This window comes from Oryctolagus cuniculus, chromosome 8 (genome assembly GCF_964237555.1).
Source record: "Oryctolagus cuniculus chromosome 8, mOryCun1.1, whole genome shotgun sequence".
Lineage (NCBI taxonomy): Eukaryota > Metazoa > Chordata > Mammalia > Lagomorpha > Leporidae > Oryctolagus > Oryctolagus cuniculus.
In genome coordinates, this window is record NC_091439.1 from 134,225,605 (window position 1) to 134,246,848 (window position 21,244).

Genomic DNA, 21,244 nt, shown 5'->3' on the forward strand with positions numbered 1-21,244 from the left:
CAGGCAGTGGCTTTACCCACTATGGCATAGCGCCGGCCCTAATTCTGTAACTATATTTTTACATAACAAAGAGATCATTTTCTCTTTTTTATATTTAGGCTGTGAAATAACAGTAATAATATGAACAACAGATGGATTTTCGTAAATCAGATGGCAGAAGAGAAGGTTATTTGAGCAGACTATTGATAAGTAAATTAATTTTTAAAATTTTCTGCTGTGATAAATACTATAGATTCTTGAGTTTGCCTGTATTACACAGATCCAAAAAAAACATGAACAAGCCCAGTTATTCACCACATTCTAACCATTAGTGTAATGAGACATGTTCAAGTCAAGTGTTATGTTACTAGAATGAGAAGTGATGTGGAAATTAAGTTCCTTTGCCTGGATTAGAGATAATTTGGGTTGTGTGACAATTAAGCCCTATTAGGAACACAAAGCTGTAGAAATATATGTAAAATAAATACAGATATGACAAATTAATGTAAAACATGGAGTTTTACTTTTTCTTCCTTGTGAATTTTTTGTTGTGATTTTGGTTTTATTTTACTATATGTTTGACTGACACATAATTATACATGTTTTGTGTACAATGTAATATTTTAATAAATATACATTGTGTAATGATCAGATTAATTATACATATACTCTCAAATATTTATTTCTTTGAGTTGTGAATATTAAAAATCCTCTTTTCTAGCTATTTTGATATATACAATACATTGTTCCTTCTCTCTGACTATAACATTATACCTGTTTCTGTCTTCCCAAACTCAACTCCCCAGCTTCTCGTAGCCATAATTCTACTCTCAACTTCTATGAGATCAACTTTTTAATATAGGTACAGGTGAGGTCATGTAGTACGTCCTTAAGATCTCTTACTCCTATTCTCTTTGAAATGCTTGCTAATATAAAAACAGGTTCCATGTGTTTCATGGATACATTTCTAAGAAGATAACCGTACCTCCCTCTCCTATCTCTTCCACAATCCCTCTCCTTCTTTCATTTCTTTTTTCTTTAATTTTTGCAAACAGAATTTTTTTTTTTTTTGACAGAGTTATAGATAGTGAGAGAGAGAGACAGAGAGAAAGGTCTTCCTTCCATTGGTTCAATCCCCAAATGGCCACTTCGGCCAGCACTGTGCTGATCCGAAGCCAGGAGCCAGGTGCTTCCTCCTGGTCTCCCATGGGGTGCAGGGCCCATGCACCTGGACCATGCTCCACTGCCTTTCTGGGCCACAGCAGAGAGCTGGACTGGAAGAGGAGCAACCGGTACTAGAACCTGGCGCCCATATGGGATGCCAGCACCACAGGTGGAGGATTAGCCAAGTGAGCCATGGGGCCGGCCCACAAACAGAAAATTTCAATCCACTCTGTAATCACAGGCTGAACTCATTAGTAACCAGTATATAAACAAGTAAAAAGTAGGCTAAAGGCATCAATCATATCACAAGATATCTGTTTCACTATTGGATATATGTTTTCATATTCTATGTTAACTGCCACATATCAGAGAAAATATATGTTATTTATATTTTGGGAACTGGCTTGTTTTACTAAGCATAATGGCTTCAGCAGAATACATTTTGTTGCAAAGTTAGGATTTCAGTCTTTTTAATGGCTGAGTAGTAGTAGTCCATAGTGTATATATACCACATTTCTCTACCCAATCAACAGTTAATGGGCATCTGGATTGATTCCACATCTTAGCTATTGTGAATTGAGTTGCAGTAAATAAGTGGGTAGAGATAACTCTTTCATATGCTTATTTCATTTCCTTTGACTATATTTCCAAGAGATTTATTGTTGGGTCATATGCTAGATCTTTTTTTTCAGTTTTCTGAGGAATCTCCAAAGTGTCTCTCATAAAGATTGTACTACTATACATTCCTATCAACAGTGGATTAGGGTATCTTTTCCCTTACATTCTCCCCAGCCTTTTTTATTTTTCGATTTTTGGATGATAGTCATTTTAACTTGGGTAAGGTGAAACCTTATTGGGGTTTTTATTTGCATTTGCTTGATGGCTCAGGATCCTGAACATTTTTTCAAGCGTCTGTTTGCCATTTATATTTCATCCTTTTCAAAAATGCCTGTTCATATCCTTTTCTCATTTCTAAGATGGATTGTTTGTTTTGTTGTTGTTGAGTTTCATGATCTCTTTATAGATCCTGAATATTAATCCTTTATAAGTTGCATAGTTGGCAAATATTTTCTACCATTCTGTCAGTTGTCTCTCTTGTGTTTCCATATGAATTTTAACATTATTTTTTTGATATGCAAAGAATGACCTTGGTTTTTTCATTGTGATCACATTGAATGTGTAAATTCCTTTGCAAAGTATGGACATTTTGATTATATTAATTCTTCTAATCCATGAAATTGGAAGATTGTTCCATTTTTCTGTGTCCTTTATTTCTTTCTTTGATGTTTTGTAATTTTAATTCACATCCTTGGTTAAATTTACTCCAAGGTATTTGAATTTTTTGGTAGCTATTGTGCATGGGACTACTCTTACAACTCTTTCTCAGCCATGGCATTATTTGTGTATAAAAGACTATTGAGTTTTGTATGTTGATTTTATATCCTTCAACTTTACTGAACTCTCTTATGAGTTATATGTCTGATTTGTGTATGTTGAATCATACCTGCATACCAAGATTAAATCCCACAGGTCCTTGTGAATGATTCCTCTTATGTATTGTTAGATTTAATTCACTAGTATTTTGTTGAAGACTTTTATATCTAAGTTTATCAGGGTTATTGGTCTATAGTTTTCCTTGTTGTATTTTTCTTTCTTTGTTGTATGTTTTTTCTGATTTTGGAATTAAGGTGATGCTGACCTCATAGAAGGAGTTTGAGAGGATTCCCTCCATTTCAATTGCTTTAATTAGATTAAGAAGGATTTGGATCAGTTCTTGTTTAAAAGTTTGGTAGAACTCAGAAGTGAAGCCATCCATTCCTGGATTTTTGTTGTTATTTTCATGATCTTTATTATTGTTTCAATATCCATCTTGGTTATTGGTCTATTTAGGTTTTCTGTGTCTTCATGACTCAGTTTTGGTAGATAGACTGTGTCCAGAAATCTTTGATTCCTTCTAGATTTTCCAATTTGTTAGCATATACCTGCTTGTAGTAATTTCTGATGTTTTTTTTTTTTTTTATTTCTCTGGTATCCATTGTAACATCTCATTTTTAATCTGTGATTTTATTAATTTGGGTGTTTCTCCCTATCCCTGTTTTGCTTTCTTGGGCCAAGGGTGTATCAATTTTATTTTTCAAAAAATCATCTCTTCATTTCACTGATCTTTTGTATTTTTTGTTTCAATTTTATTGATTTCCTCTCTAATTTTAATTCTTTCCTTCTATGAATTCAATGTTTAGTTTGTTCTTGGTTTTCCAAGTCCTTGAGATGCAGTTAGAGTATTTATTTGATGTCTTTACAATTTCTTGATGTAGGCACTTATTGCTACAAAGTTCCCTCTTAACACTGCTTTTGCTTTCTCCCGTAAGTTTTGATATGTTGTGTTGTCATCTTCATTCATTTCTCAGAATGTTTTAATGTCACTTTTCATTTCTTTTATGACCCACTGTCCACTCAGGAACATGCAGTTCAGCTCCATGTGCTGCCATAGTTTCTGGATTACTTTAATTTGTTTATTTCCAGCTTCATTGCACTGTGTTCAGAAAAGATACGTGGCATGATTTCAGTCTGTTTGTTAAGACTTGGTTTATGGCCTAGTATATGGTCTATTCTAGAGAAATTTCCATGTACTGTTGAAAAGAATGTATTCTTCAGCTGTGGCATGAAAAGTTCTATAGATATCGATTAGTTACTTTTGCTCTGTGGTGTAGATTAGCTTTGTTGTTCTTGCATATTATATTTTTTTGTCTAGTTGATCTGTCTATTGATGACAGTGGAATGTTGAAATGCATTGTAGTTTTCTCTCTTTTTTTTTTTTTTTTGCCTTGGAGTCTATGTCTCCCTTTAGATCCATTAACATTTGTTTTAAATAGACAAGTACCCTGGCATTGGGTGCGTATACGTTTACTAAATGTTTTGTTAAGGCTTTCTACTGACTTTTCTTTTATTTCACATACCAAATTCTTATTTCTAATAATTCAGATTTATTTTTTTCTAATATCTCTATCTTCCCACAAAATTTTTCACCCATGCTGTGTATGGAGTCCTTTACTCACGTATTTGCTCTCTGCATTATTGAGTAATCTGTGATCATTCTCTTGAATTCCTTTCAGGCATTCCATTAGTCTCTTCGTCTTCACATTCTAATATTGAAGTGTTGTTGTGTTCCTTTTGGAGAATCATATTATTTTCCTTGTTCATATTTCCTGTATTTCTACATTTATTTTTAGGCATTTGTGGAAACATAAGTTGTTTTTCTCCTCTGATGGCTTTTGTCTTTGAAATACGCCTCTGTGGCTTAGTGGATTCCTTGCTGGTGTGTGCTGGGTGGGGCCAGAGAGTTCTGGTCAGTGTTTGATGGTAGTGCAGAGTCAGGGTGACACCAAGTTGGGAGTGGTAGATTGTGGTGGAATGAGAAGGCCATGCCAAGATGGCTGCTGGCAACAGAAACTGCCTGGCAACAGACTGTGATTGGATGGTTTTGGAAACCACATGAAAACGGAGCCTGCCTGGCAACAGGTTGTGATTGGATGGCTTCAGAAACTGCCTGGAAACAGGGTGTGATTGGTTAGGGCATAGACCGCCCCTTGACCGGATTGGCTGCCTTGGCTATATAAGCTGCTGTAGCAACTGAAATAAACGAGTCTGCAGGCTGCTTGCCTCAGGCCTGCTTTCACCCGACTTCTGGTGTCTGTGTGGTGACTCCGCACCTCTTGCCCCCACCATGCTCCTCCTCTCAGAACGAATCCACAGCAACAGTAGATGTCCTCTGTTGTCAGCAGTGGGGAGGGTATGATTATGTCAGATGGCGTGAGCAGAGCCTCACCTCCTCTCTGCCATGGTGATCAGTGCCCAGGGTGAGCCCACAGTTGCTATATACCATACCCCTGCAGTCATATGAACCAGTGGATCTGTATGGTCCTCAGTGTGAGCATGGAACCCTCTGCAGTGACTCACTCCAGAGACTCAGGGAACTTTGAGTCTTGAAGTCAGACACAGTGACTGCCCAGAGACCCAGCTATACCCACACCCTAACACACAGTCACAGAATTCTCATAGTCATAGAGCACAGAGCTCCCACAGTCACAGGGAACAGGGGATCCACTCAGCCCTCTTCACCTGCCCAGTTCACTGAGAGCTGAGACATTCCCAGAGCCTGGTCTCTGTCCATGTTCTACCTCTGCAGTTTGAGTCCAAGCACCCAGGATAGAGTGAGGGGAAGGGAGTCCTTCATAGGCCTATGTGTGTGCTCTACCCCTTCCAATCCTCCAGGTCATAGTCAGTGGGGACCACAGATTTTCCCTCTGTTAAAATCCCCTATTAGGGCACGTGTGTGAAACACAACAGTGTGTATTCACCTCCCTGCTAGTCACGGGTGCCTTTGTGGGGGCATGGGTAGAAATCAATGTGCTCAACCTTCAGGGGATAGATAGGTCGACACCCTGCCCCCTGCTAGCACTGAAGGGTAGACCCAAAGTCATCATAGTCCTCAAGGTTCTCCCTCAGGAGAAAGCATGGGTGGCATGTGCTCCCGCCGTGTGCTCTCTCCTTGCTCCAAAAAGCATGCATCCCCTCCAGTAGCTCGTGGTATCTCTGCGTGCTGCTGCGTGTTTGTACTGTCCACGCTGCTTCACAGCATAGCTCTGCTTCTGTAGAATTTCCATTGCAGACTCCTCTCCAGCGCTTCCCTGGGAATGCATTTCAGCTTTTCTTCTATTATCTTCCTGTGGTCAAAATCAGCAGGCCGTCTCCCTGGAAATCAGCAGGCGTCTCCCTGGAAATCAGCAGGCGTCTCCCTGGAAATCAGCAGGAGTCACCCTGGAAATCAGCAGGAGTCACCCTGGAAATCAGCAGGCCTCTCCCTGGAAATCAGCAGGCCATCTCCCTGGTCAGCCATCTTGGATCTCCTGCCTCTCATCCTTCTTTACAACAGCTTATCTGCTTAGTTTGATGACTATTTTTATTTCTCTGTCACAAGATGCTGTTAAATATTAGTAGTCATTTGCATGTAAGATGTACTTAGCTACAATAATAAAGTGAAATTATGAAGTACTGAAAATTTAAGAATTGCCAATAACTAATAACCCTACTATTTTTGATGAATTTCAATAAGATATGAGAACTCAAATTTTTCATTAAATAAAGCAAAAACAATTAAGCTACTCTAGTACTAGTGATAGGGTTGTAGAATAATTGTGTGCAGTGGAAAGTATTACTTATGCTCTGAAAATCTATGGAAAGTGGTATTAAGAATGCCCCTCAGCCAGCGCCGCGGCTCACTAGGCTAATCTTCCGCCTTGCGGTGCCGGCACACCGGGTTCTAGTCCCAGTCAGGGTGCCGGATTCTGTCCCGGTTGTCCCTCTTCCAGGACAGCTCTCTGCTGTGGCCAGGGAGTGCAGTGGAGGATGGCCCAAGTGCTTGGGCCCTGCACCCCATGGGAGACCAGGAGAAGCACCTGGCTCCTGCCATCGGATCAGCGCGGTGCGCCGGTCGTAGCGCGCCGGCCGCGGCGGCCATTGGAGGGTGAATCAATGGCAAAGGAAGACCTTTCTCTCTGTCTCTCTCTCTCACTGTCCACTCTGCCTGTCAAAAAAAAAAAAAAAAAAAAAAAAAAAGAATGCCCCTCAGATGATTTCTACAGTATTAGAACATTCCCTTTCATCTGCAGTAGAGACATTCCAACTGTGCATAGTACTGCACTCCATGCATACTATGTTTTTTTTCTAAGCATGCAACCTTATGTTAAAACTTAATTTATAAATTGAGATATGCATGGTAATATGTTAGCAACAATGAATCACTGCAAATCTTAGCAATCTCAGCAGAAGGGTTTTTTCCTCATTAGGCGGAGAATTTTACCTTTTCACTGAAAGGAAGCATTTTATTGCTTCTCTTTGGTGTATCCAAAATAGCAACATCACTCCTTTTGCCCTTTGGGATCATTGATGAATAAAATGAGAGTCACATGAACATGCACACTGCGACATCATGACAGTCAGCTTTCTACTCAAAAGAGCTGGTAACTCATTAATGGGCAGGGAGGGTATATAGCATGTTTACTCTAGATAAAGGAATGTTTCTCATCCAACACAGGTCAGAACTAAATACTGTGAGATTATGTTACACTAGACAAACAGCCTGAAATTTAAAATTATTTATTGATTGATTAAAATTTATTTTATTATTTATTTTTTCAAAATAAATTGGAGAGAGAGGGAGGGAGGGAGAGAGAGAAGTCTGGCATCTGCTGGCTCACTCCCCAAATGGCCCAATGGCCAGGGCTGAGCCAAGCCAAAGCCAGGAGTCAGGAACTCCACGCTGGCCTCCCCTGTGGGTAGCAGGGGACCAAGTACTTGGGCCATGTTCAGCTGCTTTTTCAGGCACATTAACAGAGGGCTAGATTGGAGTTGGAGCAGCCAGGACTTCAAGTAGTACTCATATGGGGTGCCAGCCTGTGCTCAGAAGGGATGCCAGTGTTGCAGGTGGTGGCTTGCACAGCAACCACACCAGCCCAACTTATTGTTATGAAATAGTTCATTTAACATTTTCAGAGCACACTACTGACCATGGGTGACTAAAACCCTGCATAAGAGAGTTCTTCTGTATTGGGGAGATAGATTTTTTAAAAATTTAATATGTGATTAGGCCATAATATCCAGGGCTGGGCCAGGCCAAAGCCAGGAGCCAGTGGGGAGCTTCTTCAGGGTCTCCCACATGGATGCAGGGGCTCACGCCCTTGGGCCATCCTCCACTGCTTTCCAAGGCATGTTAGCAGGGAGCTGGATCAGAAGTGGAGCATCTGAGTCACAAACCTGCGCCCATATGGGATGGCAGTGTCCCAGGCTGTGGCTTTACCTGCTATGACACAACACCAGCCCCAGTAATTAATTATTTTTAGTATATAAAATATATCTATTATTAGAACCATGAAGAGAACATTTTTGGCAGCGAGACTACATTGTTGTCAAACTGTTATTTCAATGTACATTTTTTAACCACTGTGACATTCTTATAACTGCAAATTTCATGAAGTCTAGCGTCAGTTTAGTAAGAGTCTATTTCCAAAGACAAGTATATTTAAAATAGCTTTGATGTGCCAAATTCTCTTAGCTATTTGATCTTCCGGAACCATTATTTAGATATTTATTTGTCCTCCCCTGAATTAAAATCTAATTAAGGAAGATCCATGTTAAATTGCAGGGGTTTTCATATAAAAGAAATATTCATGTCAAACAGAAAGGCAACAAAAATAATCAAGTTGATGAAGTATGTTGTGTGGGCTAGGCAGTATGCATCATCCAAATCATCTTATATAACCTTCAGAATTCTTTGAGGTAGGAATTTTTATTACCTTTGTTTTCCAAATGAGGCAATAGGTTCTTAAGGAAGACAAATGCCAGAAGTTACTCCCTGAGGATTTAGAACTAGGTCTTTTCCACTCTTGGGATTATACAAAATTACTCAAATACTCCTAACAGAAATGAAAATTGCAATTGAATTTAGGCTCTTCAAAGTTTTCATTTCTAACAACCAAAGCAAAGTTTTCCAATCTGCAACTTGCCAATTTTTAACCTTCTTTATTTGGCTTAGGCTGTAACTTCAATTTCTATAGTTGGACATTTCGAAATAAGGATGTATAACATAAAGACATGGAAGAGAAACATAAATTTAGCTTCAATTCTTCATGAGTTTTTCCTTTTTCCGCTGATTTTGACTCTATCCGCCAGAGGTAAATGACTTTAGTGGCTTGAGAATAGTCATCACTTATAGCTAATGACTGAATCAAGTGTCTGGAATTTTTTGAAGTCTTAGGCTTAACTTTTGGCCCTAAGTTTTACCAGCTGTGTGACTTTAGGCAAGTAACCAAAACCATCTGTCATTTCCTTTTCTGTAAAACACCGTGGCGAGCCGGCGCCATGGCTCACTAGGCTAATCCTCCGCCTAGCGGCGCCGGCACACCGGGTTCTAGTCCCGGTCGGGGCGCCGGATTCTGTCCCGGTTGCCCCTCTTCCAGGCCAGCTCTCTGCTGTGGCCAGGGAGTGCAGTGGAGGATGGCCCAAGTGCTTGGGCCCTGCACCCCATGGGAGACCAGGAGAAGCACCTGGCTCCTGCCATCGGATCAGCGTGGTGCGCCGGCCGCGGCGGCCATTGGAGGGTGAACCAACGGCAAAGGAAGACCTTTCTCTCTATCTCTCTCTCTCACTGTCCACTCTGCCTGTCAAAAAAAAAAAAAAAAAAAAAAAAAAAAAAAAAAAAACACCGTGGCAATACTTTCCTCAGAGGCTGTGGGAATCACTAAATGAGATACAAGTACATCACGTGACAGTATCCCTAGAACGTTCTGAGCACTCCCTGAAAATTTACTCCTGCAGCTCCACCAAATGTCTCTTTTACTTCTTGCTGTTCCAACTCTCTTCTGCTGCTTGGACTATCTTTTAAGTACCTTGTTAAGCTTCCTGCCTTAAAAAACAGTCTCACTCTAGCTCCTACGACTCTTTCTACCCCAGTTCTGCAGTCTTAGAATAAAGCCATGGGGTTGGCACAGTGGCATAGCAAGTAAAACTGCCGCCTGCAGTGCTAGCATCCCATATGGGCAGCAGTTCAAGACCCGGCTGCTCCACTTCTGATCCAGCTCTCTGCTATGGCCTGGGAAAGCAGTAGAAGATGGCCCAAGTCCTTGGGCCCTTGCACCCCCATGGGAGACCTGGAAGAAGCTCCTGGCTTCTGGCTTCCGATCGGCACAGTTCCAGCCTTTGTGGCCAACTGGGGAGTGAACCACTGGATGGAGGACCTCCCTTTCTCTCTGCCTCTCCTTCTCTCTGTGTAACTCTGACTTTCAGATAAATAAAAAAATCTTTAAAAAAGAATAAAGTTATTCATCAGCGTTACTTACATCGTGATTTCTGGTCCCAACATTGTGGAAAGGCTGGTGAGACTGCCTCCTGTGGTGCTGTCATCCCTCCTTGTTACCAGTTCAAGTGCCGGCTGCTCCACCTCTGATCTAGCTCTCTGCTAATGGCCTGGGAGGAGCAGTGGAAGATGGTCCAAATGATTGGGTCCCTGCCACTCATGGGAGAGCTGGGTGAAGCTCCTGGCTCCTGGCTTCAGCCTGACCCAGCGCTGGCAGTTTTGACCATGTTGGGGGTGAAAGAGTGGATGGAAGATCTCTGTCTCTTTCTCATCATTTCTCTCTGTAACTCTGACTTTCAAAATAAATAAATGAGTCTTCAGAAAAAAGCAAGGAAAACATGATTTCCTTCTTCTTGCCTCCCTTCTCTTTGACACCTTACTCAGACTTTACTCACCATCTCTCCTCTGAAACCCTGCGAGGTTTACCAATGGCTTCCACCTTGATCCAAGTAATGGCAATGTGAAGTCCTCATTTGACTGCATTTACTAGCTGTGTTTGGCAAATATTGGTTTCTCCTTATAGAAAGAGCTTATTTGCTTGGTTCTCCTCCTTCCTCCCTGGAAGTCCCCTTTCAGTCACTTTTCTGAATGTTGTTACTCTCAGGATTGGGTCCTTGGATGTTCCTCTTCTGTGTCTAGGCTCACAGTCTCATGCGTTTAGTGCATTATTCAAGTTGCTTCCTATTATCTGATTTCCTGTCTCCTCCTCTGCACCCTGTCTTCTCTATGTGTCTGTCTATGTATATATGTATATTTCTCTTTTTTTAAGATTTATTTTATTTGAAAGACAGAGTCACAGAGAGAGGTAGAGACAGAGAGAGAGGTCTTCCATCCGCTGGTTCACTCCCCAGATGGCCGCAACTGCCAGAACTGCGCTGATCCGAAGCCAGGAGCCTCCTCTGAGTCTCTTACGTGGGTGCAGGGGCCCAAGGACCTGGGTCATCCTCCATGGCTTTCCCAGGTGACAGCAGAGAGCTGGATCAGAAGAGGAGCAGCTGGGACTAGAACCGGTGCCCATATGGGATGCTGGCATCCTGGACCAGGGCACCAACCCGCTTCTCCAGTTTCTCTCATAACACATAAGTAGTCAATCGGCACATCTTGCTGTTTGCATGATCAATGTATCTTCAGAATTTGCCCACTTTTTACCACTTCAGGTGCTCCTGCTTACAAGGAAGGCGTTGTTACCTCTTGTAGGATTCTGGAATAGCTCTGCTTGTCTTTTCTACTGATGGTCTAGACAAAGAAATAACAAAGAAGTGGAAGTTATCATTATTATGTTTTAATGTAATCAACATAGACTCCTAGGCGTGGAGATAATTGACACTGGACTGTAGAAGTCAATACTCAGCACCTGTAGTGATGTTATTTTATTTCTTCCTGGTTGAAAGTGTCATTGACTTAAGAAAAGAAAGGAGGTTTTTTTTTTTTTTTTTTTGACAGGCAGAGTGGACAGTGAGAGAGAGAGACAGAGAGAAAGGTCTTCCTTTGCCATTGGTTCACCCTCCAATGGCCGCCACAGCCGGCGCATTGCGCTGATCCGAAGGCAGGAGCCAGGTGCTTCTCCTGGTCTCCCATGTGGGTGCAGGGCCCAAGCACTTGGGCCATCCTCCACTGCACTCCCTGGCCACAGCAGAGAGCTGGCCTGGAAGAGGGGCAACCAGGACAGAATCCGGCGCCCCGACTGGGACTAGAACCCAGTGTGCCGGCGCCGCAAGGCAGAGGATTAGCCTATTGAGCCGTGGCACCGGCCAAGAAAGGAGCTTTTATCAAGTGCTTATTATTCAGCAGGATCTGGGCTAGGGAATGAAAGGGATGACTTATTTACATGCACTGCTCTCTGGGTTTTACCCTCTGTAGATGGCATGGAATGGTTAGAGTACCCACAAAACACGGGACAAAAATGCTTGTGATTTTCTTAAGGGTCTATGAATATGTCTAGGACCAACCGTTGTGTTATCTTGCTTGTGGATTGTGACCTCTAGAGATTACTAACTCCTGCTGCAAGTATTGAACAAGGTGGCTCATGGGAAGAACACTAAAGCAGTTGGAAGCAGCACAAACATTATCAATTTAGAAACAAGAACATATTGTTGAGGATTTTCTCATTTGGTGACTTGGCCATTTGCTGTAACAGTCCGTAGGATGTGGAACAGACCTTGATCCCAGACTGGATCCTGTATACACAGACTCAGTCATGTGCAGACAATCTTGGGGCTCAGCTGGAGATGAACTACTAGTCAAACATCTGGCCCCTGCGGCAAATTGGTATTGACAGGCAGTAATGTTATCAGAAGCAGAAGTTTCAAACTCTGCGGGCAATACTATGTTTCTTTTTAAATGCTGTTTATTTTCTGGAACATAATTTAGGGAAAATCATTGTGGTAAATACCAAAACTCTTGTGTTTTAAATTTGTAAACACTTTGGTTTTTGTTGGAAGAAAACCTTTCAGATTGTTGGTCTGTTCTTTGTGATATTCTGATACATTTTTTGTTGATGGCTGGTTTATTCTGGCTCTAATAATTAGGATCATAAACAGCCAGTGTGCTGGAGCTTTGGGAACAGCCAAATTTGGTGTCTTGAGAAAATGGCGATTATTTCATTGAGTTCAAACAATTCAGTACTTAGAAGGCTTTCTACTGGCACAGTTCTAATTAGTCTCTGTATCCTGGACATGATTGATTTTATTCCCCTTAGTGTAATATTATGCATGTACTCATGTCCCAACTTTCATTTGGAAAACTAATTGACAGCTTAAGATATTTTATCCACAAGGTAATAGCCTGTTCTGCCATGTGGCAACTCAATTATTTTAACTTTTGAGGATAGTGTAGTGGACACATATTAATTACTCTCTTCTCAGATTCCTTCTTCATTCTGGGATATATTCTGATTGCTACTGTAATTGTGTGGCTTTGGTAGAGGCCTCCATGGACATAAAGATTGATCTAGATGTGGTACAAGATGCATGTTGACCTATTATGATATCCAATGTCTCTGAATACCCTTATTGTCTAAAGATAGACAGCTTATCCAATTTTGGGCCAATTGCAATACTTCCTGTGAATTTTTACAATTTAACATTAGGCAGAGAGCACTGCAATTCTTCTTTGAAAGTTAACATCAGCAATATTAGAAAGATATTTAGGGCTTTTGCTTCTACACCACTGGAAGAAATAGATTGATGGGATAAAGTGGAAGTACACTTCATCAAGGCACGGGCAGCAGTGGAGGTTGTTAATTCTGGCAAATCCTTTGATCCAGTCATCCTGTTGCCCAGTTGTACTGAGACTTTCACAAAACTGGGATACATATGCCAATAAATCCTTCAAAAATGAGTAATTTCAATGAATTTGCAAATTGCAAATAAAATATGTCTGATAAGTATGGGCAAATATGATTTTTCCTCATATCCATATTTCTCCTGATTCTACCCTACCTTGTACCCCACACAACGTGTCACACAGTAGTAGCATGTATTTCATTCTCTCTGTATGTGTGAAAAGTAGTGAATAACACAATTCTGAGATATTTTATTTTATTATTTTTTAATTAGAGAAATTTAAGTGAGAGTGAGGAAGAAAGTGTGTGAGCTGTGATTTTATTCCATTCATTCACTTCCTAACATCTATGATGTCTGGGGCTGGCTGGAGCTAGGAGCTGGAAATAAAACCCAGATCTCCTAAAAGGATGACGGGAACCTAAACACTTGAGGGTTCTGCCTCCTGGCATCTGTGTTGGTAGTAACCTAGTCAGGAGCCAGATCTGGGTATGGAACCCAGCACTCTGATGTGGGACAGGTAGACTTAACTGCTAGCTTAAATTCCTGCTCTCTAGGGTGGAATTGTGAATTACATTTTATTCACTGAAAAATAAGCTTGTTGGAATCAGAATAATGTAATCCTTTTTTCTCACAGTTCCAATATACACTGTTTTTCTTTTTTTTATCCAAAGGCACATTTTTTTTCCTATTTTAAAGCAGACTTTAAATAATAGTATACTTATTTGGGCCCAAATGGTGTCAGATTAAACATATATTTATGTTCTAGGTAAATGAAGTCTGATAATTCAGGCAAAGAAATCTTTTTATCATCATCGACACATTTAGGAAAATAAGCTTAGGTAAAGGTGAAAACATGAGATTGAAACTCAAAAGTTTAGTCCATCAAAAATGGAAAACGATTTAGTATAAAAGATCATTTTTAGGTAGCAGCACATCTGTGCTAAATTATTATTCACAACTAGACATCTGTCATCACTCTTTTGCTCATAGGCACATGAAACTAAAAGAGGAATCTTGGGTAAACCTAAACATTAGAGCTTCAACACTTCATTGAAGGTCAGTGTCTATGAATCTTTTAGAAGTGGTTTTTTTTTTTTTTTTTTTTTTTTTTTTTTTTTTTTTTGACGGGCATAGTGGACAATGAGAGAGAGAGACAGAGAGAAAGGTCTTCCTTTGCCGTTGGTTCACCCTCCAATGGCCGCCATGGCTGGCGTGCTGTGGCCAGCGCACTGCGCTGATCCGATGGCAGGAGCCAGGTGCTTCTCCTGGTCTCCCATGGGGTGCAGGGCCCAAGCACTTGGGCCATCCTCCACTGCACTCCCGGGCCACAGCAGAGAGCTGGCCTGGAAGAGGGGCAACCGGGACAGAATTCGGTGCCCCGATCAGGATTTGAACCTGGTGTGCCGGCGCCGCAGGTGGAGGATTAGCCTAGTGAGCTGCGGCACCGGCTTTAGAAGTGTTTTTAATTGCCCCTACCACAGAGTGGCACTTCCCATTTGAAGTGATATGCTAAAATTAATTTTCATGTACCTGTTCTTCTTTCTTATAATTCCTCCTGTAGCACTTGTACTCTTGTAATTTACACCGTGGACATTCATGGACATACCTTGTTTTCCTTACTTGATAATGGAATCTATAGAGAAGAATGCATGTTAAAATTTCTATGTATTAGGAAACAAGTTCTGGTATAGGATAGATGCTCAGTAAATGAAAAATGCTGTTACACATATACTGTAAATATAGCAAATAATGCCATTCGAACTTAGACATGACAGATGGAGAAGAACACAGGTAGACAAGACCTGATTGCAACTGAAATTGCCAAAAAGTAGAGTTCAGCAATTTTTTAAAAATTTATTTATTTTCATTTTGTTTGAAAGTCAGGGAGAAGGAGCCAGAGACATAGAGGCAGACAGAGAGATCTTCCTTCCACTGGTCCATTTCCCAAATGCCTCCAAGATCTGGGTCTGGGCCAGGCCAAAGCCAGGATCTTCAAACTCAATCCAGGTCACCCACGTGGACAGTATGAATCCAAGTACTGGCGCCATCACCACTGCCTCCCGGGATGCATATTAGCAGGGAATTGGATCAGAAGTGGAAGAGCAAAGACATTGACGAGGTGCTCCATGTTTTTGTTTTGTTTCGTTTTGTTTTGACTTCTTTGTCTTTTTGCTCAAATAATAAGGAGCTAACCTGCTTTGAGTGTGAATAACAATGTGCTCATTATTGGAAGGAAAAACTGTATTTCTTCTAGAAAAGCAGATACAGAAAGGACTTGAACCCAGATTCTCATATGGTGCATTAACCACCATACCAAACACCCACTCCAATTCTCCCTTTTAAAGCAATTACCTACAGAAACTTGTTGCAAGAAAATACTTTTGTGCTCGCTTGGGTAGCCACATATACTAAAATTGGAATGATACAGAGAAGATTAGCATTGCCCCTGCGCAAGGATGACTTGCAAAATCGTGAAGCATTCCATATTTTTTTTTTTTTACTTCTATGCTACACTAGTTTGCCATGTAGCAATTGCACTGTGCCATATTTCAATAAGGACTGGGAAAATTTTTATGGATATATTGTCTATTATGGTTTGCGATAGTATTTCTCTCTAGTTCTCAGTGATTTAAATGTGACCAAGACTTCTGTACTTTGTCACACAAAACAGGTTTTCCAGGTGACTATTTCAGTGAGTGTCAAAATAAGAATTTATGGTGTATTCCCATCAATTCACTTTTGAAATTAATATATATATATATATTACAAAAAATACTTTCAAAATTAATGCCTTCAGAATAAGTAGTGTTGCAACTAATGTGAATCCTGGGAACTTGCTCTACCAATGACAAAGTTAGAGACCAATGAACAAGGGCAATTTTCATGAAGTTTACTGAGAGAGCCAAAGACAGGAACTCCTGCTAACCAGGAGGGGAAAGAAATCCAGTAAAGCCTAGTGGTGTGGGTTTATATATGTCAAAATAATTTTTTTTTACAGAACAAAGAATGAACTTTGTCATGGGACCTGTCAGGGAAGTCGTTGAGTTTTACCATACTCCCCCAGCTGATCACAGACAAGCAGTCACCATACGCTGGCCACCTGGTCACTTACTTCAGTATTGGTGCCAGAGCTTGTCTTTCACCCAACTGGATTCATAAAGTCATCTTGCATTAGAGGTGAGGCCCTTTGCCCTTTCTCTTCTGCCTAACATTCCCCACTCTAACAAGCTTCACACATTAGCACGTTAACAACAACAACACCAGAGCTGGTGCTGTGGTGCAGTGGGTTAAAGCCCAGCCTGTAGCTGGTATTCCATACGGCACCGGTTTGAGTTGCAGCTGCTCCAGTTCTGATCTAGCTCCCTCTTAATGTACCTGGGAAAGCGTAGACGTTGGCCCAATTGCTTGAGTCCCTGTACACATACAGGAGACCCGGAAGAAGCTCCTTGCCCTTGGCTTCGGATTACCCTCAGCTCAGACTGTTGTGGTCCTTTGAAAAGTGAACCAGCGGATGGAAGACCTCTCTCTTCCTCTGTTTCTACCTCTCTATGTAACTCTCTCTTTCAAATAAATAAAATAAATCTTTTTAAAAACACCTTTAATCTTCAGCTTTTGAGAGTAGAACACATTTTTTTAGAAAATGTGTGAAGTCATTACTAGACAAAGGCTACTACAATCTTTAAGCTAGTTTGTAACATGGGGTTAAAAATAAGGCATGGCTGATGACAGTAAGTTTGATGCCTTTTTGAAAATTTTATTTAAGGTGTACAAGTTTCATATATTTCCTATATACAGATTTAGAAACATAGTGATAATTACCATACTACCCACCCTCCTGCCCATGTTCCAACCCTTCTTCCTCCACCATCTCCTATTCCCACTCTTAATTTTCAGTTTATTTTATCCTTAGGAAGCTGGAAACTTGCTCAATGCAAGTATCAACACACATTCAAGAGTGCTGTCATTAACAGCTCTCCTTGGAGTAAATGCTGACGATATCAACTTTGAATTTGTATTGGATGCAAAATTTAAGGTGTGTTTATTTTATTGTTTACTTCACCTATTGTCAAACAGGATTTGAAATGGGGATGTATGATATACATTCTTAAACACCAGAAATACCAGAGAAAGTTAACTATGCTCTGCTGACATTTTACTTTAATTCCCTTCTCTTGTGTTCTAACAAAAGCTTTCTGGGCGTAAGAACAGATTCTACACTCTGTAGAAATAGAATTAGTCTTCTGAAATGCCTCCTCTGGTGACTGCTTCTCTCTCCTTGAGGGAGTCTCTGTTGGCTGACTCAGTCACATCAAAATCATTGTGCTTTTTAATACCGCGGGAGATGCCCTCTTAAAAATCCTTCTGCAGTTCCCTGAGGGGGCCCATAATTTCCCAGGGCGACTCCCGGTGAAGAGGGAGTTGACAGCCCAGGAGAAGCCGGCTTGTTTACCCGGGCAGTGATCGCATCTTTGTGCCCTTGTTCAAATAATAAGGAGATAACTTCTTTCAAAATGGAAAGAAATGGCTGTGATTTGCTGATCCACTCCCTACATGGCTACCATGACAGGAGTTTGGACTGGCCAAAGTCAGGAACCAGAAACTCTAGCCTGGTCTTCCAGTTGGGTAGCAGGGTCCAAGCGCTTGGGTCATCTTCCACTACTTTTCCAGGAGCATTACCAGGTAGCAGAATCCAAAGTAGAACATTCAGAACTCAAACTGGCACTCTGACAGGGGATGCTAGTGTCACAGGTGAACACTTTACACTGTGCACCACAGTGCTGGCCCCAACACTACATGTCTTCCAGAAAGATGGGTAGAGATTCAGAACTAATCTGCTGTTGCAAATAAAGAAAGAAATATAGACAATATATGTAACTTAGGTATAAATTTAAGGAGAACTTCGCAGTCATCTTGTATCCTTGAATCATCTCAGATGAGGGATAGTGGTGCATCCCTTCTGCCCTTGGTGTGCCTCTGGGAATGATGCTGGGCCAGGTTTTAGTTCACAGAATGTGTTTGAAAGGGATTTGTAGAAAGCTTTAGGTAGATTTTTTTGGTTGTAAGAAAAATAAACATGCATGCTAATTCTTTAAAAAGGAGGTCCATCAAAGGTAGAAGTGAACTGAGACAATGCAAGTCATAATAAAAGTCTCTGAATTTCTTTCATAGGCCACATACCCATTCTTTCAAGGCTTTTCCTGTTCGCTCTGTCATCAGCTCCATTTTTCCTCCCATCCGACAAGCTAGCTAAGGTTATTTTCAGTGTTTGCTCTTATAACTTTGATTTGGGGCTTAATCTCCCAGCTCCAACTTTCTCTAGCAACTGAACTTACTGTCAGTTCCCCTTCTAGGAGTTGGGACACTGCTGGCTCAGTGCATGTTTTTAAGGGAGGCTCCAAATTGCAAGTAGCCATGCGAGTCCTGGTGAGAGAAACCTTGTCGACCTATAGTCTGATTACCTGCTCTGTATGCAGATTGTGAGTGGTGCAGCTTCATGTACAAGGGACCGTGGGTCACTGGATGACAAATACAGTACAAAGTGCTAGTCATTGTGAATGTCAAATAATACGGGATGCTTCCATTTACAAATTATGGTTGCATGGTGGGTGTTTGGCATAGCAGTGACAATGCTGCTTTGTGCCACACACCCCAAGCTGGAGCACCTAGGTTTGAGTCCTGGCTCTGCTTCTGATTCTAGCTTCCTGCTAGCACACACTCTGGGAGATGGCAAGTGGTGGCTTGAGATGTTGGGTTCCTGCCACCCGCATGGGAGACCAGGATTGAGTTCTTCACTCTAAACTTCAGCCTGGCCTGGCACTAGCTAGTGCAAGCATTTGGGGAGTGAACCAGCATATGGGAGCTCTCTGCCTTTGATCTCTCTCTCTCTCTCTCTCTGGTCTATCTTTCAAATAAATAAAATGAAATAAATAAAAGTTACGATTGCCTAATAATAAGGCTTAGTTAAACTAAATAACAGAAAGTGATTCTCCAAAGATAATGAGTTTAATCAGAAGTATGTTTTCCGTAAGGTTGCAGTAGCCTTTATACAATGTTGTGGTTCTGGCAGTCTGCTAAGATATTTCTTGGTGTCAGATATGTACGTAAGATGCCCCTGATGACCTTCCAGTAGTATTTGTTCACTACTTTTTGTTGTTGTTGTTAGTGTTTGACACGTTACTTCATTTTTGTTATTTCAGTTTTCACAGGTTATAAAAATAGGTATCTTCATTAAACTAACCTTGAATTATCCTAAAAGTAATGCTGAAAATTTGTGATAGATGGTGAAGTGAAATGGAGATAATCTAAAAGAAAATTTGGAAATGAAACAAAGTAATACAGTCTAATGAAATGAAAAAACTAATTGAATAAGCAGTTATTTGTTGTTTGTAAGGAAATTAATGAGTATATCTCAACAAGGATATAAGTAGAAAAACAACATAATCTTTTTTATTTATTTATTTTTTTTTTTTTGACAGGCAGAGTGGACAGTGAGAGAGAGAGACAGAGAGAAAGGTCTTCCTTTGCTGTTGGTTCACCCTCCAATGGCCGCCGCGGCCGGCGCGCTGCGGCCGGCTCACCGCGCTGATCCAGTGGCAGGAACCAGGTGCTTCTGGTCTCCCATGGGGTGCAGGGCCCAAGCACTTGGGCCATCCTTCACTGCACTCCCGGGCCACAGCAGAGAGCTGGCCTGGAAGAGGGGCAACCAGGACAGAATCCGGCGCCCCGACCGGGACTAGAACTCTGTGTGCCGGCGCCGCAAGGCAGAGGATTAGCCTAGTGAGCCATGGCGCCGGCTCGACAACATAATCTTAATATTGTAAATACTTCAAAAGAAAATAAAATGAATTTGACAGATGTTTACAGGATTAAATTTTAGCCTAAAATATATTTTATTTTTCCTTGTTTATTTTTATTTTTGATATATCATATTTTGAATTTACATAATAGTCAAACGCTTAACGTTCCATAAAATAAAAGTTCAACAGGTAAAAAGTTAAAAGACCATTCTTGAGCAAGAAAATAGCAAAGGGTTATAAACAATAATAAAATGAAAAGGTATTCAACTTCACTTATAAAATTTGTCGTTTTTAAAACATTTATTTATTTGAAAGGCAGAAAGTTACAGAGAGGCAGAGACAGAAAAAGAGAGAAAGGTCTTCCATCTGCTGATTCACTCATCAAATGGCCTCAACGACCTGAGATGGGCCAATCCGAAGCCAGGAGCCAGGAGCTTCCTCCAGGGCTCCCACGTGGGTGCAGGGGCCCAAGCAATGGGGCCATCCTCCACTGCTTTCCTAGGCCATAGCAGAGTGCTGGATCAGAAGTGGGGAAGCCAGGACTGAAACAGGTGCCCACATGGGATGCTGGTGTTACAGGTGGTGGCTTTACCCACTACAAAACAGCAGCAGCCCCCACAGTAAGTTTTAAAAGTCATAAATTCATTAAAACTATAGTAGTATATACTTCTTAACAATTTGATAAAGATTTAAAACAAAGTTTAACAAAACACTGTATTTGGAACAAAACTGGTACACACAAGCATTTATTTTTTCGTTTTTGTTTTTTAAAAATTTGAACTCCCACATAGAAGAGAGAACATATTGCTATCTGTTTCTGTGTCAAGCTTATTTCATTCAACATGATGTCCTCTAGTTTCAAGCATTTTATGCAAATGATAGTATTTCTTTTTAAATAACAATAATAATCCATTATATATTATAAATATGTACCACCTTTTCTTTATCCAGCCTTGAGAAATTCAGGGAAAAAAAGCATTGTACATGTCAACAACAACCAAAAAAAGACTTCTACTTTCTTTGTATCCTCACCAGCATTTGTGGCTCTTCTTTGAATAATAGCTATTTAGATGCGGAGAGGTGATATCTCATTCTGGTTTTGATTTGCA

At 40.9% G+C, this 21,244-nt stretch overlaps 1 long non-coding RNA gene and 1 other non-coding gene across 2 annotated transcripts; both read left to right on the top strand.

Moving 5' to 3' along the window:
* Positions 1-15,023: 15,023 nt before the first annotated feature.
* Positions 15,024-19,731, top strand: LOC127487139 (uncharacterized). The gene is made up of 3 exons (XR_007913675.2): positions 15,024-15,457; positions 16,337-16,515; positions 17,249-19,731. It is a non-coding gene; the product is annotated as an uncharacterized lncRNA (long non-coding RNA).
* On the top strand, positions 15,722-15,829 carry LOC127487148 (U6 spliceosomal RNA). The gene has a single exon (XR_007913682.1). It is a non-coding gene; the product is annotated as a U6 spliceosomal RNA (small nuclear RNA).
* Positions 19,732-21,244: the final 1,513 nt, after the last annotated feature.